Genomic DNA, 24,989 nt, shown 5'->3' on the forward strand with positions numbered 1-24,989 from the left:
TTCATACCCTCTGCTGCAGCCCAGTTAACACACAAAACACAGCTCTGCTACGTGTCAGATCAAGTGTCAACTCACAGTACATTAAGTGCTGCTCATTTCTTTTGCATGCAGTTTCAATGGCTGCTTAGCATGAAGTGGTTCAATGTGATTATATAACACCCCTATGATAATTATGTAATAGGATGCAACTTTCAAAGATAAGCAGGCGACATCACTGGGGGAGAGAAACTGAGTACCGCCATTGTTGTGACAAGTTACCCTACTTACAAACCTAGTGTGTGAGTGTTGAAGATGATTTGATAGTGGGTACAGAGAATGCGTTTGTATGAGTCTTTGCCACTTGTATCTATTCTTATAGATATTCATTAGTTCACACAAGGGGGCTGGGCCAATACTGGATGTGGTCCACAGACTACTGTTGGTTGTATAATGAACTATAAATTGCACCTGTATAAATGCAATTCTATTTTCAGAGTTTACTCTCTACCTCCTGCTGAAAGATGGTTGGCTGGCTGCCTGTTGAATGCTGTACTGCGGGTGAGGACAGATATTCTACTAGGTACGCCTTCTCCTCTCCTCTCCAATTGTCTGTGAGACAGGCAAACTATAAGAGGGGTCACAGGCATTGGTAGCTTGGTGTGACTAATGAAAAATGAAAATTGTGTACAACAGAAACAATTCTTGCTGCGTGTACTTGTTAAACCTTAACACTCTGAAAATTACATCATTTGTGCATATCTGAATAATGTATTCAGATTTGGATACATCCCTAACACAAACAATATATTATATGCAGTGTAATTTGCCTGAAAATTTCCTACACATCCGTCTACTTCAGATAATACACCTATTATATTTAACTTGATGTTGATTTGAGTCAATGACACTTGTGTCTGAACTCTGTGTCTGTACCAATAGCTTCAACTGCCTTCATGAAGAAATGACATACAAATCACTCACACTCAGGGAGGCCCTTCACACTTTAGCACTGATAAGGTATTAGATAAGTGTTATAAATTTTAACTAATAAATACAATAAACACAGAAAAGACATGTGGGGATGTAGCTCAGTGGTAGAGCGCATGCTTCGCATGTATGAGGCCCCGGGTTCAATCCCCGGCATCTCCACTACTTTTCCCCATAAGGGTTAGGACAGCAGAATCGCTTGGCCATCTTGCGACCCAGACTGAAGACCCACCTCTTCAGATGGCATCTTGGTTCCACTTCTATCCCCCCCCGCATAATAACTAATACCTCTTGCATTTGATGTTAATTTTATGTGTAGTATTACAATGTATTATGAATTTGTGTTCTAGGGACAGTTGTATCGTAGTGTATTTGGCTTTTGTCAGAGTGCACAATTTAACTTGTGGTAGGGCTTGAATAGTGTTATGCTCACACTTACAGGTCTGGGAGTGTCCTGAGCCTGGTCTGACACTGTTGCTCATTTAAAATGAATAGATACACTTGTATCATGTAAAGACATGTAAAAAATGTGGTTCTGTGTGTTTTGCTTGTCATTTATAGATGTAGATTTAGATACAGATTTATAATGAAATTGTAGACTTGTAGAGAGGACCGCTAGGTGCAAAGACTGTTTGAGAGACAGATGCACCCTGCACAAAGTCCCAGTTGGGGTTGCTCCCAGGGTTTTCATAGACAGAGGTAAGGGGACACAGATGGATCTCAGAAGGGTTTTTTGGCCTTCTTCAGCAGACAGAGGACGGACAACAAATACATGTGCTTTTTGTGCACTGCACATTTTACATAACAGCGCTACATTTCAAATAAATGAAAAGGAATTGCATTTTCTGTGTTAAGTGAAGTTATCCAGAGACATATTAAATGTGTCTTAAGGCACATTCTCAAGGAAAATTCCACCAGTGGAATATTTTACATTTCCAGGTCAATCATTTTGCCCCTTGATCTTTTGCACAGTTACACCAGAATGGTGAGGATGGTTACTTTTGTCTGAAAATGCTCAGCAAATACCAAAATGTCACCATGTTCCCCTGAGTGCGGTATGCAAAGGAAAATGATGCAAGTATTTTTTTGGAAACCAGGTTATTTTGAAAAGCCCTGAGTAAAATGTTCAGCTGTTCTGTTTTTTTGGCATCCAGCTCGGTGCTGATAAAAAGTATGCAATTTCATACTTTAGAGACAGGGCATTAAGGGCTGCTTATGTGATGGCCTAGCTATATATATGTAACAGCATCAATAGTAATTCTATTATCTATGTTACATAGATTGGGTACATCAAACAGGAATCAAAACCAAACAGGAATCAATAAAAGGCATACATCATACAGATGTTTCAGTTGTTTGTCAGTATTGTGATATTATTGCTGATTTCATACAAGCCTTCAAATTTGCAAGAGAGTTTTGCTGAGCTGCACAAAAAAACACCCCGAGTCATTATAACAAAAGTTAGAACTGTTCTACTCACTGATGCCCCCCTGAACACCTGCTCCGTGACATGGTGGAATGCTATGTGGACCTCATATTTCTGGCTGAGGATACTTACACAAATCATTGTATTGGCAGATCTCTTATCTTTCATCTTGATGAGGATAATAAGGATTTCTTGTGAGTGGCATCAAATTTTCATCAGGCTTAGTCTTTTAATATTGCAACATCGTGAATTATTCAAGACAGAGATATTTTATCTCTGCGATGTTCAAAAATTTCATGACTTCCATGTCCTCAACCACCTGAACTCTCAGTGCTTATTTAAGTGGACAAACTTGTGGGTACAAGTGATCAAGGGATCCACGCCATGTGTAGGTTCCGGATGTTTACATACCGATCGCTGGTTGCTCTTCTCATTCTTTGATGACATAGGCTCTGCTTCAGGTTTCAACAAGAAACCCAGGCAGAATGTAATTATACCTTATATAAGGATCATAATGTATTTTTGTTAATGGCACTTAAAACAACTGGAATAAATGAAACAGTTTTTCAACTACATGTGAAAGGCATGTATGTAGTTTTGAAACACTATTAGAGTTATAATGGCTGTATAAAAGCTATACTAAAACAGTCCTCTACAACAATATACAATATTACAACAGCTATAGCTATCAAATCTGAAGTAAGCTATGAGTAGCATCATACAGAATACACTTTTCACTGTTAATACTACTTAGTTCAGAAGTGAGTGATAGACATTATTGCATTTGTGTAATGGCTAAAGAATTAGCGAATCTAAGAAATGAAACTTTCTCAAAAACGGACACAGTTGTATTTACTGTGTGTATTAATCAATGGCAGATCAGTTGGATCATTATTCGCTAAACTAAGCAGCTATGTCTTGAAACCTAATTCCCATGAATTTATTTAGTAATAATGATGATGCTAACACACTATAGATAGCAAATCAACTAGTAATCCCTCATGATGAATATATAACTAGGTAGCTAACTGGCTAACTATCCTGCCAAAAATAGGAAAGAAAAGAACAGCTTATGAGCTAGCTCTGTTACTGACCAATGCAAAAGGTAGAATATTGTAATCTAGCTAGTGAGGCAATACAACCAGTTATATACAGTATGAATTATTATTTTAATAGCAAAAATGGAATTTTGGAATTATCTGAAATATTGTAAATATGTTACTCATTAATATGCAGATTGATGCAACTGGTCCTGCTAGTTTTTAAGCGGTAGGCTTTTGGAAATAAAGAGCTGCTAAAATGGGTGAATATGAACGAACAGTCAAAAGAACAATTTACTGGAAATTTATAGTTCACTGCAAGTCTATCAGAGGTTATATTTTTCAGTATGCATTGCAAGAGGAGCTGCTTCAAATTTAGGTGATTCACCAAATCTAAAAATGGTGATCTCTTTATCCTCTTAATCCTGATGATTCATACAGTGAGTATCCCCCTTCAGGTCCGAACCTCTGACCACTCCTTCACTGGAGGATGTCCTCGGGCTGGTCATCTCTGCTGGAAAACACTGGAGAGCAAAGAGCACTTATCTTAATGTACTACCACAACAAATAAAACTCGACTTCCACAGAATACCTCTGGGTTTAAGTCATTAATGTCAGGAAGACATCCCTGAGAATGATGGCTGGAACAATATGGCTCCTGCATTGTTATGCTTATTCTTCAGAATTCACTTTGCGCTAAGATGGAAACATTAGTTCTGGTGTTAGTGTGGATGAGTTTAAAAGTGCTCATGTAGATAGGTCAAAGGCCCAGATCCATTCTAACCACAAAGTGTGTTGTCCCTAATTTTGACTAATGCTTTTAAGCAGGTGTTCCTAGTTTTCACAGACAGCATGATGGTTTTGACAATCACTGAAATGAATGGAAATGTGTAAATGGAAAAAAATTGCAACAGTCTTGGCTCTGTTAAATTTTATTCCACTCAATTTTTCAATATATTTATATATAATTCTGACCTGCATAGACAACCGATGTGCCATTCACAGTTCAGGGATTGAGCAGAAGTGACTTACATTAATTCTATTGAGCCTCTTAGAGTCTTACCAGGATCTGGTGAAGGTACTACTCTTTGACTAATGTTCCCTGGGCTTACACAAAGAGAAATCCTCATTTAAAATCTTTGTTGACTACTGGATCCTGTGAAAGATCTTCTACCTTCTGCACATGCACATGCATGTCCTTCCCTGACCTTTCCCCATAAGAAAAATAATATTGGAATATTGTGTGTTGGCGCTTGCAGTAATCTTAATCAAACATTTCACAATTCACGCTGTGTCACAGGAAACCTAATATTACATATGTGACCAGTCCTAGCCCTCATCCTCGTCCTGGCGGGCTCTTATCCTCCTGATTGCACAAATGCTTTATTAAGCCGGCTCTTCTCTCAATTGATTCACCTTCATTTATTTTCATACTTCTGTGAGAGTTCATAATTTAATTATTTTTAATGTGAATATGGTTTGGACCGCCACCCACTAATGAGCATCCCTGGTAGAGAGGCAGATAAAAAGCTCTCAAACAGAATTCAAGGCAAATGTGAAAATAATTACCTGTTGCAAAATGTGTCATGATAGGCTTACGTAAAAAAGGGCATATCCATTATTAAAGAACTATTTATAATAACATGATAGTAAAAATGACCCAGTATTGCTGGTCAAATATAATGCAATAAATAAATAAGAAATTACTGATTGGATCATAGATCATCTATTGTAAAATATTATAATAGAACAGAAATGAAATGTTTGATTCATTTCAAGTATAGGGTCTAATAACTTGTAAGAATATCAAATTCTGCAATTCTACTCACAGCAGAGTTGGCCGTACAAAGGATTAAGAGCAGGAAGTACTGATTATTCTCCTGTGGCGTGTTCCAAATAAATGTCCCTTGCTGCTTCTTCGCTTCCAACAGTCACTTTGAAATAGCATTGAGTCCAAAGGCTTATCTTGTGTTTTTCATCACACATCTCCCTTAAGGAATAAAGATACAACATTCTGTTTATTCTGCAATTTATCAATGAGATTGCAGTGTCTCGTAAAGTTTAATTCTTCTTATGATTCTGTTATTATAGTTGGTAGCAGTAGTAGTAGAAGTAGTACTACTGGTTATTGCATGTACATGGTTTTCATGGAACATCATGTAGAAGCCCTTTCCCCTAGATCAGGACTAGACAACCCTAGGCACCCTCTTGATCATGTTACTTTTAACAGTTCATTACAAAGTTCTCACTATTTAACTGTTCAGGGAACCCTCTAAAATCTTTCCAGTTATTGGCTTTATCTTGTTTTTGTTTGAACATTTGAACGCATACAGTATTTTGCAGATTACTGTTCGCCTACATGAACATGGTGTGGTTGGAAACACCACACAAAACCTTTTGGTTTCTCAATTACAACTTAATGCACCAAGCGTGCGGTGTGTTCTTCATTCTAAAAATATGCTGCAGCATTGCCATGGGATGGGGCTAAATGGAACACAGCACCGGGGAAAGGTGCTGTAATCGCTCAAGAGCGGAGCACAATATCACCTTAATGGCCACTTCAAAGAAGCCAGAAACATAAATAAGGTTCCATTTGAAAAATTACCTCATGTTCATTACCCCCTGATTGCTGGGGAGCCACGTTGCCATTTTTCAAGGTAGGAGCTTAAAGGATCAGGTCTGTCCTGGTCTGTAATTAAAAAGTTCATAGAAATTGCAAAAAAACAAAGTGTGAGTGGTTAATTAAACACCTACTTAAATTGATACATGTAAAATAGCGCATTTTCTATGGTGTATGCATTAACATTATGAACAAATTACTAAAGGAATCCTCCATAGGCTATAAAATAATGTGTTATTAAGGTGTATGTTAAATTAATGATGAATATCGTTCTTTTGAATCCATTGCTTTCTATATATTCATCTTGATACAAAGACGGAAAAAAAAGACGGGACTGGAATATTATCGTACATTATGGCCAGACATTCGCAAGCATGTAAAGTTGCTGCTCTGGGAAAGTTTAATCAACAATGTTGCTTTCTCCAAGTTTGATATTTAAAAAAAAAAACAACAACAAATTTTAAATGTTCATTATAAGAGGAACCTGGTAGTTATTTTTGCCACAATGTGAAGATTTTCTCCAGACAACAACATGGACAAAATAAATAAATAACAATAAATAATGAGCCATATCCAGGATTCAAAAGTTCGTCACACCTGAGAAATGATTTTGCCATACATTACACCTGACTCTGTTGTTCCTTCACTCTTGTGAAGGTAATTTCTCACCTGTCCTTGAATAGCTGAGTGTTGGAGTCAGAGGCAGTGGCGAGAAAGCCTGGGGATTTCTTTGTTGGCTCTGCAGAAATGGTACACATTCACTGCTCTGCTTTTGCCCACGGAAAAGGGCTAAATGTTTGGCTGCTCAGGTAAATATGCCAGCGCTGCACATTTATTCTACGTCTGTCTGAGTAGAATGTTAATGTTTCACAGGTTCCATACATTACTGCCGAGCTTCTATAATGGCGACCAACGTAAAGGAAGATTCAGCATCGTGCTTTTGGGGAGACGCTCTACTAATTTCTTCATTTCATGGAATTTCAAACATCACACTCCCGGTATGAAAAGCCTGTTGGTTTGTATGTGGGAATAATGTCAAAACATTCATGCAAATATTAGATATGTTTTTTTTTTCTCAGTTAGAGCAACATTTGTGGCTATTATACGAATTAAGTAGAGTATCGTTTGAGGGAACAATGAATAGGAATTATCATAATTAGCATAAAAAGGAGTGCTGTACTTTGCAATCCTTGGAAGCAATCCACAGACAAAAATGATGTGCAGATTATTTTCATAATATAATGCAATGGTATAGTAAAAACTATATACTATATAACTATATAACTATAGTATAATATAATTATACTATAAACTGATAATCAATGTCCATCTAAATCAAAATGTAGTTTGCAATAATTGGTGTTCAGTTTTATTCAAAAGCATGCAACCATGCCATTCAGCATGCTGGAGTGCATTCAGTAATGTGAGGATCCAAACCACTGAGGGATGCTGGATGAATATTTTGTTTGGCTTCAGCCTTCCTGTCTTTCTCCTCCCATTGTGAGAATGAGTGTCTCTTCCAGTTTAATGGCAATATCTGTTTGCTTTGGCTAAACGTTGTCGGTCCCTGATCTCATTCATAGTCATCTTCTCTTCATCCCTTGTAGAAAACAGATGCAAATGAGCTGTTTTGGTAGGAGGGACACCCATATGAGGAAGGACTCGTGAAAGCCTCAATTCTATCTTTCTATCTTTCCAGTTTGAGAGTGGAATGCTATCACTACACAGTAGGGATGTGCATCTCCATCACTGAGGCCGATACGATACACATCTCGATACATTGCAACGATCCGATACATTAAAGACACATATGAAGGAACTACTAATGCAATATGATATGATTCACCCCTATTGCGATGCAGTGCGATTCAACAAGATTTGATTCAACACAATGCGATTCAATGCAATACGATGCGATGCAAAAGAATATGATGCTATGCAATTCAATATGGTACAGATAGTTTGATTTTATTTCTTTGGTTCATCTTAAGCAGACAGCAAATCATAAATTAACAAAAAGGGGCCATTTTTAGGTGGCATATTTTGAAATTTTGCTTCATTTTATTAATTGTTGCAAAATGTCATATGTTGCTGATTCAAATAATATGTGCATTCAGAACTAAGCAGACCAATAGCCTCTCAATACAAATAATATTGCTACTTTCCACACCCCTGGCAGAGTGTTCCTTATGCACGTCATGAGCTGAGCCAAATCAAAAGAATCTATTTGGAGACACGTTATGAGAAAAGGATATTAATAACTGCCGTCAAAGCCCGAATGACCAATTCTATTGTGCTGGCAAGAGCCCAGTCTGCACCCGCTCAGAGACAAACAGGAGGGCAGGACAGCAGACGCTTAAGACAGTAACAAGACTGGAGGTGAGAATTACTCTGCAAATCAGCATTACAGCATTACCGTGTGGAACCACTCTCTGTGCTTTGGGAACGTAAGATTCAGAGGCTTTTATGGGCACCATGACGCCGGTCCTGGTGTTCAAATGTTACAATACAGCACCAGTTCCATCATGTCAACATATCTGATTCAGAACGCAGATGGATTTCTCACAACCCTGCCACAACCACTGAACCCCAAACCGCTTTTACCTCTGACGCATTAATTTCGCATTTCATGTTGCTCCTTAACTCAGTGTGCTTGATTATTGCTTTTTTATCATTGTATTAGAGAATTTAAATGATCTTTTTGATACCGCTAGCGCGCTGATCTGTGTAGGCTTTGGTGATGTTATTTTCCAGTGACCCACGCGGGGCATTTGTGTGGCGTAATTCCTGGTTATTAAAGAGGAACTGCAGGAGGAGGCTGAGGTTTTCAGTCCTGCCCTGTGTACAGTCAGCAGTGAGGGACAGGACGTGGGCTGGAGAGGCGGGCTCTGCTACATTGTGCTACGCGCACTATAATTTGTCATCTTATATTAGTCTGGATGATAATAGATGGATTCTGACATTGATGTTAATTGCTTTTTTTTCTGCCGGGCAGAGGTAGGGAGAGATAAGTGTCTCCTTCTACAGCTGTGCGAGATACTCCTCGGGACCCGGGACCCGGGACCCGACCCGCCTCTCCCTGCCTACCCAAATGAATAATGTATCATTGTGTGTTCACAGCTATAATCACATTATCTGTTCTCTACATGGCAAGTGGTTTTCTAAAGGGATGGAATCTTCCTCTCAGTTCCTTAAGACGGTGACCAGGAACAGACCATCGAAGAGCTTGCCTTCTGCACTTCATATCATATGATCAAACAAGAGATGATTTACTTTCCGTGAAGGTGTGCTAGTCTGAGTGTTGACGTGACAGAGCAAGCTACCTTGCTTGGTGCTTCATGATAAAGAATCCAAAGAGGAGCAACAGGAAAACAAAGGCTCGGTACAGTATTCCCTCTCAGCATGAATGCTGATGCCGAGAGCAGATGTGTGACACGCCCTGCCACGGTATGTCGAGAAAGAGGGACATCTAGTCTCAGCGGTGGCACATTTGCGCACTACCATGCCATCACCACCGGGGGAAACCCTTCACTCCGGACTGTGTTCATTCATGGGCGCTCTGCAGACCTGCTCCTATTGGCTGCCAGCAGGCCATGCATCACCGACGCTCGAGCCCAGACAGAAAATCCATTTGAGACCTGAAATCCATTGCGATATTTCTCGAGGCGCACACACACACCTCGGCTCGGTATCCACAGCAACTGAGGGACGATGTGACAGGGGGGCGCCCGGCTGCGGGTTAGCGTCAGATGTCACCTTAACCCCCGGAAGGGGCCTCGGAAGCCTCCAGCAGTTTGATTCGGGCTCAGGCTGTGTTATTGTAATGCTCTATGTATGCTTAGGATTTATGTAAGAGCATCACACCGGAGAAATCAAACACCTTGCACTTATTTTTCGCTACCATACGTAAATATCAATCAGTTGTTGAGACCATTTCTTGTCTCTTTAAAGTTCAATTTAACAGATGGTACCATGTGTCCCTCTATTCCATGATCTTTGCTTATCCAGATTTTTTCAACCACATTTTCACTGTTTTCCATGTGTCCTCACTCTATAGAAAAAAATTACAGTTCAGTTACTAGACTTCCAGTACACAGAGTCTGAAAGATACCCTCTGCAAGCCGGTGCTGGCTGTAATATAGCAGACTGAGTCACGCACAGTAATTTATGGAATCTTGTCTAAATCTAATAAAGCGCTGCTACTTAAGCACTAATAGGCCCGGGGATAGCTGTTCCCCTCCCTTTGACTTTCCGAGACGGGAGACTCTCTAATGAAAACGGACACAGGCGCAGTGGTCTGTGGCACCACGCGAATCCTCTTTTTCCCGTCCACAGCCCCGGCGGCTGAATTTTAAGGAGTGTGTCGCGGGAACCGGAGACGCGCCGTGAAATCTCTGTGATGGGGCAGAGTAATTTACTACCTGTCTGTCTGAGAGTCCTCCCAGCAGCTGCCTAATAAACACGGCGAGTGTCGCACACAGCTTTGAGCGGCAGGTTTCCTGATGGGGCGGGGTGCGCGGTGTAGCCCCTTGGTTCCTTCTTTCTAAAACAAACACTATGACACTACTTGTTTGACATTTTTCATGCTGTCGTATACAGTCGGTATTTTATAACTTTACACACTATCCACATTCACACACTAACCATGTTTTTTGAAAATGACAGCAATCTATTTTTATATATATTTTTTTTAACAAAGGGTAGTTTTACTGTGACAGATATGAGAGTTCTGCAACATGTGTCACTACTACAGACTTACAGTTTTCTGCATCTTCCTGTCTGGTGTGCCTTGTGGGCAGATTTTTCTTCTAGTCCTCTAGCATACTCGTTGTACATTGATTTTCAGAACAAAATCCGCTTTCGCTCGATGTCAAGTAGATAAATGTGAATCTGGGGTTCAGCAAAAGAGTCAAAGTAAATGCCACTGTCCAGTGCAAGTGAGCCGCTACCTTGATAATGACTCAATGTCTATTCCTATCAAGGAAAGCTGTGTGTGTGTGTGTGTGACTTTGTGAATGAGACTGTCTGTGTATGTGTTTTTGTGCGTTCATTTGTGTGTGGATGTGGGTTTGTGAATGGGAGTGCCTGTGTATGTTTTTGCATGTGTGCTATACATGTATTTGTGTGTGCGTATGTGTGTGTGTGTGTGTGTGTGTCTAAGCAGGGAATGCCTCAGATTGACAATGAATATGTTGTTAAGGGATTACTGTTTTAAGAATGGACTGGTTGCAGGGGTGTTCATCTGTTTTACATGTACTTTAAAGAATGATAGAAGGGCATTAAATGAATATTCATGTAGAGTGCAGGGTTCCATTTTCCATTAGCTTTATTGTGTCCTGTCACATCGCTCATGCTGGAGTGTGAATTAGTGATGCACCATGCGCTGGGTGACATTGTGCAGACTCCCTTCCTATTGAATTATCACAAGAGAGGGGAAGGGAAAGGACAGAGAGAGGCGTGGTGAACAAAATGGCTTATTATGATTCATTTTCTTATGGCTCTAGAAACCTTTTCGTAATGCTTAGCATAATAAATGTGAAAACTGCACATACTTGTTATTCTGTTCAGCCATGGATACCAAGTATTTTCCCTGTATAGTTCCAGGAAGTAGCTAAATTCATAATGGCACTACTAAAACCCTACCTTGCCCTGCATGGTTCATAATATGGAAGCTCTTTCTAGATTCTGTTGTGATATGCTTACCATACACTCCATGTGAAGGATACAAGGGCTAGGACTTATACATGTCGATATAATGTCAAGCCCCCAGGGATGTGATTTTCCAAGTCTTTGGATCTTTTAAATAAGCTTTATAGCAATCTTACAATCCAGCTTCAAGAGAGCATGCTCTAACCACAAGACCACTAAATACAAAGTTCAACATGCTCAACAAATCATGTCATAATTCATAATTCTAAATAGAGTCTAACTAAAAATTGTTTTAGTGTAAAGCTAATTATAGAACCCAAACCCATCACAGTTCTGCTGGCAGAAAATGCTGATCTTTGCTTGACTTTGGGATGAAGGCAAATTGTCTGTTAATAATGGTGTTCTCTTGCTAGTGAGAACAGCTTTATTTTCATGAAAAAACCCTGTGAAAAATAATTGCTGTGCAAAGATGACAGAGGCCCTTTATCCGATGGTAGCAGATGGAAATGGAAAACGGTTGTAAGCGCATTCATACCTGAACGGAAACAGTGAGAGTTGCATTTTATTTAAGCTGGGCCTGACATCTGATTTTTCAGGATCTGATGTTGGGGGGAGACAGAAAAACACATGTGCGTGCCTGTGGAGTAAAGAGGGAGTTCCCCACAGTGTCACAGGAGCAGCCAAATGCAGGGGCAGTGAGTGCCACAAAACCAAGCAATCAACTGTACAGCAAAAAACCTGCTCTCACCCCGCAAAAACACCAAAAAGGCTTCAGTTTAATGCTCCCATTCAACAGAAGACATGAGGGACAGGGGCTCAAACACAATGCAGATCTTTAAGCAAGAGAATCTGGGGGGTTTTTGTGAGCTCTGTTCTTTCAGTGCTGCTGCTGTTTGAGAGGAGCAAAATTTCGCTTCGGTCAAAAATGTGTGCCCTTAATAACTGAATCTGCTGACTGATCTTCCCGCTAAGAGTAACCATAAGCATTATCTTTCTATAGACTGTTCCTAGCGATTTTGAAAGTTTGAACATTGAAATAGACCTGCCAAAATAATAATGCAATGTTAGCACAAGCTGGTGTTTGTGTTTAGATGCTGCTGTGTGAAAATGAATGGCTGAGTGACTTTCATTGCTTTGAGTCCTTGACCCCACTGACCCCATGTGTCTCAAATAATCTTAGCCAAGAACAGGCCACGCAAAGCAGAGTAGTCATCCTCCTTTTCATTTTCTCTCCATTTCCCAACATTTACATACTGAGCATATAAAAGTAATGAAATATCAGTTCAAAGTAATGACAGTTAAATGTCAGAGTGCACCCACCACTTGAACATAATCAAGGGCACAGGTTTACTGAAATCTGCAAAGCGAGAGGATAAACCATTTTACAGTGTTGTGCTTTTCAAACCAATAAATGCAAAAGGAAAATCATGATTCACACTCGGTAGAGCTGTTTCATTAAATATGTGCTAGGAATGAGAATGAATATGCAACTATTCAAAGACTTGACCTTAAGATTTATAACCAATAACTTTGGGCCAGTGTTAAAATGCTTGTTAATGAATTAAATTTAATCTAAATATAAAACACAGGGTCTAGTGTTTATTGTCTTTGAAAGTTATGAGTCAATGAATGTGCCTGAAATTGGATTATTCATTGATATTGTCGATGGCCCTGCCTGCCTGCAGCTGTGAGTGAATGCAAATGCCTTTACCATTATTTACACAGAAAGAATTGATGCTTCATACAAAACTTGGGAAGGAAAAAAGCAGACTCTGATGGTTTGAATATGAATAGTCCATCTTGGGAGACGCAGAGCATTTGAAAATCAAATTATTTGAAATGTACATCCATAGCATATTTGAGATTTATCAAAACAATGAAAATTGTAACATCTATAGTTGATAAGAATTAATGTGCTTCGGCTTTGTCTTCTTACAGTGTGCTTCCAGTTCTGTATAGCTTCTCACGCTTTGAATTCTCCCTGATAAAGTCTGCCTAAGTGTTGTGAGTCACATGATAGCATCTTGGGAGAATAATTATCCTCAGGAGTCATGAGTAGATTAGGCCTTCTGTAGGGAGTGGTGCTGCTTTTTAATTGGCTCTTCTCTCTGTGTTCTGCCATCTCTCCCTCAAAGCTATCAAATCCTCCGCAGAACCTAAATGGGTTATAATCACAGACTAAACGATAACCCCACAGTGGAGGACCAGCAAGCAAACCGCCTTCAAAGCATTTTACAAAACACACATCTAGTAATGAAAAGAGTGCTTGCATTGCCACATTACACCAATCACCTGGTCTTGTCCCCTCAAAGTGCATTTAGTGTCACAGGGGAGACCAGAATTTATGGACATTGTTAGGTGCATTTATAGGTGCATGGATTGTGGTTGCGGGTTTCTGTTGTCACGTGTTAAAATTGCTATTTATTTTGGAACTTAAGAGTTAAATTGTATATCACATGACTATCACATGATACATCACACTCCAACACACCCACTTTTTATCAGATTGGTGGACAAGAAATCAATGAAAGCATCCAAGGAGATTAAATAAATGAAGCTGAACTGGAAGAAATGGGCAGAGGCCCCAGGACCATTGCTGGTTACAGGGTGTAACTGAAGTCCCTATATGATTGTGTTGATAATTCCATCATTATCAAATACAACTAAGAATTAATGAAATGGCCTCACATATATACATACAGGTGACAGATTTGATTACATTTTCCCTTGTATTTGGTTATAAGATTATTCATTTTAATTACTGGTATTTGGTTAGTGTTGTGATAGCATTTCATACTTAAACTGGAAAAATAAAAGGGCTTTGCTCACCTAGGGAAAACAGAGGCTTTCACGAATCCTTCCTCATATGGGGGTCCATGTTAATAACTGACTGGTCCAAAGCAGCTCATTTGCATCTGTTTTCTATGAGGGATGAAGAGAAGATGACTACGAATGAGATCAGGGACCAACAACGTTTAGCCAAAGCAAACAGATATTGCCATTAAACTGGAAGAGACACTCGTTCTCACAACGGGAGGATAATGACAGGAAGGCTGAAGCCAAACAAAATATTCATCCAGCACCCCTCAGCGGTTTGGATCCTCACGTTACTGAATGCACTCCAGCATGCTGAATGGCATGGTTGCATGCTTTTGAATAAAACTAAACATCTTTGCCAATTATGGCAAGCTACAAATTAATTCAGATGAACATTGAATATCAGTTTGCATTTATTAAGGAAAGCATAAAATCTGCATTCCAAGTTCCGTCTATGGATTACTTCCAAAGATCCCAAAGTACAACTCTCCTGTTTATGATAAAGATTATTCTCATTTGCTACTCCCTTAGCAGATGTTACATTTAATTCATGTGTGAGCCATGGAGGTTGCTCTCACTGGGAAAAAAAAAATATACATACTCCCATGCACATCTTGAAATAATTCCAATATATACCCCCACTTTTCATGCTGGGAGGCTGACATCTGAAATTCCTTGCAATAATAGATCACAAAAATGGTCCACACACTCATGTCATTCTCACATAGTTGCCTCCCTTGTATCAAACTCATTCAAGAAACGTGACGGATGGAGTAGGATTTTGGTGACCTTTAAGATGACCCACAAATGAAAAAGGACTGTCCATGCTTAATGGTTCATGGAACCGTTGATAGGGTCAAAGGAGGAGCTACCACGGCAACTAAACCTGAGCTGAGAGAAAATCACCATTGACATATGCAAATGCCATATCCAGTTCCATCTGGGCAAGCAGTGTAGTAGCAGGTTGGAATTTTAATACAACCAAGAGTCCAGTTCTTACATTTTTATTTTTCATTAAATTGTACAAGATTCCTTAGAACAAAAAGAATCTGGTATTTACCCCAAGAATATTTATCCCTGAAATCTAATAGGACTGAATTCAATCACCCTTCTTTCTCATTCTTAAAGGTTAAAGTTTTTGAAATGGTCTTGGAGTTGACAGTAATATAAGCATCCTAGAAATGAGATACATCAACGGTAAATTCAAACACCATTCCTACTAATATATCAGCGTAGTTGTCCATTGTTCTATATGGCATTTATGAGTAGCTCAGTTGTTAAAACGCTCGCCTTGAGTGCAAGATGAACTCTATGGCCCTGATTTAATCCCAGCTGTGTCACAGAAGCTCTGCTGCACAAACACACAGCTTGCTGTGATGAAATGAGCCTTCTACTGAATACAATTGGCAATTCCAAAAAACTGGGCTGGCAAATGAGGAGAAAGCAAATAAATAATGAAATAAAATGATACGTAATATGGAATAAGTAAACATAATAAGGGTGTGTTTATATATGCACTTACAATTACAATTTGGAGATACAGTTTCTCTGACTGCTTTTAAATTTTGTGGAATATGCAAATGTAAATCAGCTCCTGACCATGTTGTGATATGGAGAAAGCTACTTAGTTGGTGGCTTTACATTAGAAGGCTGGGAAACTGGGGCTTGCTTCATTCTGACCACACTTGACCAGAGGTTGTATTGGTACTGATAGATAACGCAAAGTAAAAATGTGCTTACTTTCATAATCCGAAGACAACCAAGGATACTACATGTGAGCGTATCCTAAATTGGATCATCTGATATTAAAATTAATTACAGATCCTCACATATTCAGTATTTGTATTTTATGGGGGAAACAATGATTACAATGATAACATTTTAGTCAATGATTAATATTGTGAGGATGTTTCCATTTCAGTCTATTATCATCCGTCTCAATTACAGCGTGGTATGTTATTGGTTGTTGTTGAATGACCCCCATGAACTCCAGACTCCATTTGCTTCATACCATTTGGTCACTGCATATCTCCTTCATCAGCGGCTCTCTTCTGTGTTATCATTGCTTGCACTGGTGTGAAATTGTCCTAGAAATGGCCAGAGATACACAATAACACAAGATGGTACAGATCAAATATGTTCTGGAGTGGTACAGTAGCTCATCACATTTTAGGGGTAAGTCAATCCTTCTGCTATACAATTACTGTTATCCCTGTGGTGATGTGCTTTGCTTGAACTGCTTGGCTCTGTGTGTGGAGCACTTCAGTTCTTTCTGAATTTAAGGTAATAGGGCTTCCTGATTTCTTCCCTCAGATTGTTTACCTTACAGCATACCATGACACCCCCAACCTCTTCTATGTTTCCATCCGGATGTTGTTTCTGGGCCCAAGCTGGCATTATTTGTTAATACCTACTTTGAATTGTTTTTTTGTCTCTGAGTGGCACTGTATGGAGTTAAGCGAACTACTGCTGCAGTTCTGGTGTGGATTCACAAATGTACGTGCACATTACAGGAAATTAATTCTTTTCACACAATGCAATCCAGCAGTAATGTCAAGCATTGTTAATATACCAAACATTTGCATAAAGCACATGTTGACAGGCTAACTTTCTTAAAATATCAAAGACATATCCTATTCTTTGTCTGTCCTCCTCTAAAAGGCCACCTAAAGTATCTCACTGTCTTATCTTTTCATCAACATTATGATTAAGCGTATCTACATTTTTTATATAAAAAATGAATCAACATTTCATAGAACCTTGATTAATTTCAAGTGGCCTGTGGGTCTCCACTTAATATACTGTTTGCTCCTCTATTGTAAATTGATTGCCTTCGGGAAGACACTTTGTAATTAAAGCATCGTGATTATTAAAAACAAGACTTGGTGTTTCTGCCTTCAGAGAACTTTCTCACTTTTAACTTTATTCATAGAGCAATGTTCAACAATGGTTTAGGCATCTTTATTTGAAAGACAATTGCACTGCAAGCCATAGTATGCTTTGCACATCCTCTGATCCTCTGAACTAGTTCTGAGGTGATGAATAATTGTATATCTGTATGTGAAGGAGTTCACACTTCAAACAAAGCACACACTGAGCATTTAGAGCTGCTGATTTGAGATCTGTTAGCACAATTCTGTAATAATAACAATAAAAGCTTCAGAAAGATGCAATTTTTTACTAAGACCGCCCAGAAATCACAAGCCTAGACATTTTCTAGCTTTATTTTCCAAAAACTGTAAAAATAAAGTAAAATAGTTGTTTAGCATGTGCATTGTTGCCAATGACAGGAATGAAACAACTTTGACAGCTGAATAAAACATGTTTAACTTATGCCAAATCAAACTAAAGAAACTATTTTCACATTAGTGATGTCAGATTGTGTTACCCTGAAATGGAAATGGAGTGTTTCTGTACAATGGGAAAGCCTTCCAGAATCCCATCAATCACCCACTGAACACTACAGCTTCTACAGTACCAACAGTGCTGCTTATACAACTGCTACCATGTCAATCGATGTAGCTTCCCCCTTGCAGCAGTTTGCTGTGTTGATTCCTTTTAATTAATTTGAATAGTGCTCAATCTGTTCTGAACAGCAGGAGCAACAAGTCATTTTATATCAGAGACTTGCCGTAAGTTCCCGTGTGTTCTTTAGTTTTCATGTATCTGTTCCTCTTTTAGAGTAAATCAGAGAAAATGTCAGAAAATCGAAACCATTAAATTCAAACTGTTTTGTGAAGGGCGGAGATCAGTTAGACTGTGGATGAGGCAAACTGAGATAAGGGGTTTAAAATGAATGTGTTGGTGAGTAAGCCTGTTATACCATGAAGAGCCAAACGCATTCAATGTGACTCAACAAACCAGAGATGGTCCAATGTGCTATTAACATGTCTTTAAGATAACACAGACAGGCTAAGTCCTGATCAGCACAGCACGGCCATGACTTGCAAAGTGAGGGGCAGAGGTGTGGCATGTTGCTGGGTGTGGTTACTGTGCTAGAGACACAACTAAAAAAAGACTATAAATTGGTCATATGCCCATTTTGTTGCCCTTTACAGGGAGAATGTAGCAAAACCACATCCAAAATGGGTTTATTCTTATTAAGCCATCTTACGTAGGCTAGGAAAATAAATGGAAAAATACAGTTCTGATAAAGGGTTTAGCAGATCAGATCACTGATTACATCTGATACTGATACTGATACACTGATACTGACTACATCTGCTATGTAGTTTCCTTAGTAGCTGGTGCTTTGCCTGCACTTCTGTTTCCTCCCTGTATGAAATATTACACTACACAGGGGTGTACAGTGCCATCATTAATCCAACCAAGAACATACACCTTACAGAGGGAAACATGGTCTGCTAACAGTCAATCTACTTCAAAGAGACCAGCACATTTGGTGGTGTGGCTCTGTGGAGTTACCTGAGCTACTCATTAGCTCTCCTCCCACTAGTCATGCCTTTTGAAGTAAGACCAATTTTGTCCCCACGACAGTGACACGCAAGGAGCCACATATCTGGGGTGAGCAGAAACCTACTCGTACAGGCAGCCACATACAGAGACAGAGAATAGGATGAAGTATGAACATCTGCAGCACCATACTCTTTAGCTCTGCTGGAACAGCTTCTGCATGCAATATTAGCTCCTTTACCATCACAGAGTATTCACTAATAATGTCATATGTTAATTAATCATTGAATGAAACAGATAGCACTGTCATCAAGCTCTGATTTAATGGTTACTTAATGTCCAATCTAGGGCTACCAAAAATAATTTCATATTTATCTCCAACCAATGGTAAATATATATATGAAATTGCAATAGTATTCTTTTGCTAAAACACAATGTTCACGTGAGACAGTAGCTGTATTTGAATCATTCCTCATCAATAGTGGGTAGAGGTGGGTAGAGCGTAGGTGTTACTGTATTTGTCTTCTGCTACTTGAAAGCTTAGCCTCTTGTAAGACAGCTGAAACATTCTCTGCTTACATGAGATTGAGAGAATGCTACTGTGTACTCAGAGACAAACATGCCTATGTTTGATGAGATTTTTTCAAGCAGGTTTTTTAACAAAAAAAAAAAAACAAAAAACACGGCTATATTTATCTAACTGCTGTTATGTAAGATACTATACAACCACCTCACAGCAATATGTATTGACTGCACAGGAAAGGGAATTTTAAGAGAGCCCCTACTGATCCCATACCACTGTCTTGTCAGCCTCAAAATTAAATGTAGTCGATGTGATACCTGCAGAACTGAACATATTAACTTCACAGTGAAGACCCCCAGATTTTAGCTGCGAATTCGTTTGGACCAAACCTGGGAAAGAGGCAGTGTGCAAAAGCTTGGTCAACAGCCCTGCTCTGTCTCCCTAATTGAGTTTGGGGAGGCAATAATGGGCTGGCCCGTGGAGCGGCTCCTCCATTACCCTCCTCCACAGCACAATTACTGTTTCCCAGGACAGAAATAACAAAGCAGACCTCCTCACTGCTCCACATATAACTTCCATAAAGGCGAGATATAAATATGTCCCTGCTACACAGTGCAAACACTAAATGACAAACACCAAATGACAAAATGTATCGTATGTGGACTGCTGACAGAATCCAGCATCATGGAAAGATTTGATTACCCTTCTATTTCCAATGAGGAAATTTGCTTGATTGAGAAGAGATTGATATCTGAACTTCAAAGCAAGGGGCTGTTGTTTATTTTCAAAGATACTGTTTACACATCTGAGTGGAGATATTCTAATACTCTCAAAAGTCTTGCAGTGCAGCACTTGGTAATACTCATAAAAAATTTTATTTGATAAGTAACACAAACATGGCCCACCATATGTAAATGAATCCTGCAAATACAAATATTAATTTTAATTAGTTCTTCAAAGTATCATTCAAATGTCTTAATTAAGGTTGTGGTGACACCACATAGTCTTTATTTAGTAACTGGGAAAAAGGCATCAGTCTACCATGTGGCAATAATGGTTCGAAAGGTCACCAGACACATATGCATGTACTGTCTCATCAAAAATCCCTCATGTTTGGCGAAGTGCAGTCAGGGCCAGAGATTATGCAGCCCTGGTGCGGTTACCCCTGGAAGCCGTGTCTCCCATTATCGTTCGGGGAAGCGTGATTCCACCCTCAGAACACCCACCGCTCCTGTCTGTGCCTGTTGGACATGCTTAGAACGGATGGAAGGCAGCAGACAATTAGCTGCCGGGGCTCGACGAGGTGGGGGAGTTGGCCGCGCATCGTGCTGTATCAGGGACCACTCTTCTCCACCTGACTCACTGTGAGTCACAGCGCTGTGCGCGTGGAAAGCACGCTCCAAACCCGCTGTGAAAAACACATTTGTCACCTCGCTCGTGTATTGTCTCCGAGGATTACTCACGCCCCCTCTCTCGTGCCAGCTCAAGTACGGCGTCGTGTTTCCAGGTGTTTAGCGGGGGCTTCGTCTTTTTGATGTAACGCCTCAGAGGCAGCAGAGGGGAACGGAAGCTTTGCAGTAGATGAAAGGAATTACTGTAAATGGAGGAAGAGAACAGACATGTAGGAAGCTGGTAACGGGGTTGCAAAGGACTGCCCGGAAATAATGAAAAATACATGTATCAATGGTAAAATGTGTGTTATATTAAGCAATAATGTGAAAATTCTATGCCACAAATGCAGTGTTATTGAATGTGCTGAAAATCAACTAGACTCATTATTAGACTTATTATTATGAGCATAATCCTTACTTTGTTTCATGTACTGTAAAGCATTCTGAGGCATGATCGTTAATGTCAATCCCCTAATCATGTATTGGCTGATTACACCTAATTTACTGTTACACCAATATTGCTTTAGGACGGCACTGCTCATCTGAGGATTGGGGAGATGTCAGAGAGTACTGTCAAAGAAAAGACTAATTACAAACTGTTTACACACTTCCAGCACAGTGCTATAAAATATTCCTTGATAGAATCGCTCATGCATATCCAGCATAATGGAGACTTTGCCATGTAATTTTTTATGTGCTTTTCTCAATATGGTTTTAATTAACACACCAAACTGAAGTATTGGCACAATGCTGAGGGACCAGACACAGAACAATTCCTTTAACTGCTCCCAGTTCTTACCAGGAGGCATTAAAAATACATTTACTGTATACCCAGCAGTGGGAGAAAGCATTTTCATCTATACATCCAAAATGATTTACAGCTAAAAGGAATTAACTGCATTGAATTGCATTCTCGCTTAGTCTTTCTTGCACCCCGTTTCATATATGTTGCTGAGTTCTGTACACAGTGACGGTTTGCGGGAACACTAGCAAAGGGCTAACACTAGGACACTCTGCTTCACGCTGTCACAGTCACTGGCACAATCTTGTGATAATTGACACATGCTATTTTTATTTGTCTAAACCTAACACACTATGTTTAAATTGAACTGAGTCGTTTTTAAATTTCACCTGCGTTGTGCCTCACTTGCCATCCTTTCGCGAGGTGACTGGGTATGGCAGAAAAGATAAATAGGGCTGTACTTTCTGAAGGATTATTCATTCATGACATACCATTTGTTTGTATTGACCCGTTTATACAGACGAAAACAAATAGAGGCAATCTGTATCCCATTTCATAAGAAGAGCCATTTAGATTTGTAGAAGTACCATTCATTTTCATTGACATTTGTTGTAGCTAATTTACGGTTCACAGGTCAGTGCTGCTGAGGCTGGGTAGGATTTCTGCTGGATGTTTCAAAGGCATTGTGAGAATTACCTTTCAGCGGTCCTGCTAGTCTATAGTAATGACTGAGCGTTTGCAATTTTCCAATGTGGTCAACAGGAAGTACATACTTGCAAATGAGGGAGTAAATAATAATGTATAAAAAATCTTTTAGAAACAAAAGACCCAGATCCAGCCCATATCCTATGCAAATGCCTGCTGGAGTCAGACACTAATCTGCATGCAATGTAGCCTCACTGTCCATTCTCCGCATAACTTGGTATGGATACTCATTGTATCCCAGAGGATAATGACACACAAAACCAGATTCCAATATTGCTTACCAATTTTGAATTCTTTCAGTATGTTCCAGAGATGGAAAATGTACAGCAAGTCAATTTCCACTGGGCCAATAAGGCTATTGAAGTCTTGGCAATCATCCATGCCTGGTTATCTGGCCTAGACTGTCGCTACTTTTCATTTCAGACTTGTCTCCACTTATATTAGCAAGTGTGAACAAACTAGAAATAAACTAGATAACTGAAGTACTAATATAGATATTCAGGTTAATTGTATGTAAAGGAGGACACCAGTGTTTTTCTTTGTTTGAACTGAACTGGGATGTGGAACCAACCATATGAGTCAAGCCTGCCAGCTCCCCTTTTATAAAAAAATAAAGACACGCAGTACACACTTATCAAGGGACACACAATCCCACATATACTTCTGTAATATACTGTGGCAATATGCAAACAACACTCTGGATAAGAGCACCTGCCACATGTAAATGTGTAACCAGTTCAAGAGAAAATGTTGAAAGGACTAAGCTATATTAGGTGCATTTACTAAGCAACACATGTAATGTAAGGACACATATGTCAAAGGACTATTGTAAGTGTGTTTATTTATAGGGAAAATATTATCATGTATCATAGTAATGTACGCGTAGTGCTTCGCACTGATCTGTGAGAGCAGAGGAGCATATGCGTGGAAGCAGATTAAATAAAAGGGCCTGTAAATGACTCTCACCCTGCAGTGAGAATACATGCAATACATGAAAAGAGGGAAGTATATATATATATATATATATATATATATATATATATATATATACATTATTATATATCTAAAGCCTGAATAACAGACAAAGAGTTTAAAACCAACTTGCTCTGTCTGGTGTCCAGGGTGTGATTAAATCTGTAATATTTTACTTGATGCATTTTATACAGGAACACAATTATGTATGGCAAATATCCTGATGTCTGTTATTATTCATCTATTATTATTATTCAGTTATTATTCATTTGCTTAGCGGATGTCTTTCCACGGGGAAAAGACAGTCTTTGCGTGTTCATTTTTTCCAATCATAGACTGCATGAGCCTTTCATATAAAAGTCCTTAATTTAGGAAGCAAAATTAGTTGGAGCTCCAGACTTATTGCTCAGGTGTTTACAACTGCGAGTGCTAAACATTAGATAAATATTGTAGTGGTGGTCCACTAGCAAACCGGATGGCTGAATAACAATATTATCAATAGCAGATTAAGCACAGATTATAAGGGGAACCTTTCCCTTAAACCTGATCCTGTAAAATCATAAGCACTGACATATATTCATGTAAGGATGTTAAATCACCAGACCTGAATCAACTAGGGACCGCATAACACACCCCTCATGGAGTTTTCCATTTGGATTAAACAAAGAGGAACAAAACACAAATTAAATTTATGATGAGTCTTCCTGGGGGAGTGGCATCTGCTGAGAGGAAGCCTGCACGCTGCACACAAATCAAAACAAATCATGAAGTCTGAAAGGCAGTGTGATGTTGAGGTGAGGAAATGCCTTCTGTTTGTGCATCTGTGACACATGCAGTGAAAGAGATGCCATCATTGCCTGTTTACATTCGGTCACCAGCAACATCGTACCACTGCGACACATAGATTACAACTAAAGGCTATATGAATAGCTTTTATGCTAAAGTTCCCCTTTTCCCCTAAAATAAGACATTGTCTTGGCAACTTTAAATATAAGCTGAAGAGTTCAAAGGCACTATGGGCCCACTCGCAGATTATGGCAGATCCAATTAACGCATCCACATGATCTCACCAATGTTACCATTCTCATCATATAAACTGTCATCCACTCTGTCCTTGGAGACAGACAAGTTCAGGTTCGTGTGACTTTCTGTCCATCCCAGCAAAGGTTTGAGGTTTTGCACCATTTTCACCTTTGATTGATTCTGAGCTAGTGTTACAGGATCTAATCCAGCTGCTCTAGTGTAGCTAATGTTTGGAAGGATATGTCTGTCTCAAGGACAGACATATCCTCAAGGAGCATCAAGGAGTGACTCAGTTACAGAATCCAAACCATATCAATTCTTCTTCATAGATCAAAAGGCCCAACATCACCTTACTATAAAAATGTAGCCAGAGAAGGACAGCTGGAGGAATCTCACACTGAGAAATCTCAAGCTTTGTGAACTTGGATGATAGATCAAGGAGTGGTTGCAAAACAATTCAGGTCGAATAACTGTAGGTATTTTTCAATGTTCACCAAGAACTATCTAATTTAAACTGTAGTCTGCAGTATGTCACATCCCACCCTGTTACACCTGAAAACTCAGTACTGACCTGAAACAGAAACTGATAAAATTTGACAAAGCCCTGCTATATGTCTGATGCATCCAGTGCCGAGATGATGTGAGAAAAAAGATATTTCAAAAAACTCTGCTTACCCAATGCATCCACTCAACGAGGGCATG

At 39.4% G+C, this 24,989-nt stretch overlaps 1 non-coding gene across 1 annotated transcript; it reads left to right on the plus strand.

Moving 5' to 3' along the window:
• Positions 1-1,056: 1,056 nt before the first annotated feature.
• On the plus strand, positions 1,057-1,128 carry trnaa-cgc. The gene has a single exon. It is a non-coding gene; the product is annotated as a tRNA-Ala (tRNA).
• Positions 1,129-24,989: the final 23,861 nt, after the last annotated feature.

Source organism: Megalops cyprinoides, chromosome 5, assembly GCF_013368585.1.
Source record: "Megalops cyprinoides isolate fMegCyp1 chromosome 5, fMegCyp1.pri, whole genome shotgun sequence".
Lineage (NCBI taxonomy): Eukaryota > Metazoa > Chordata > Actinopteri > Elopiformes > Megalopidae > Megalops > Megalops cyprinoides.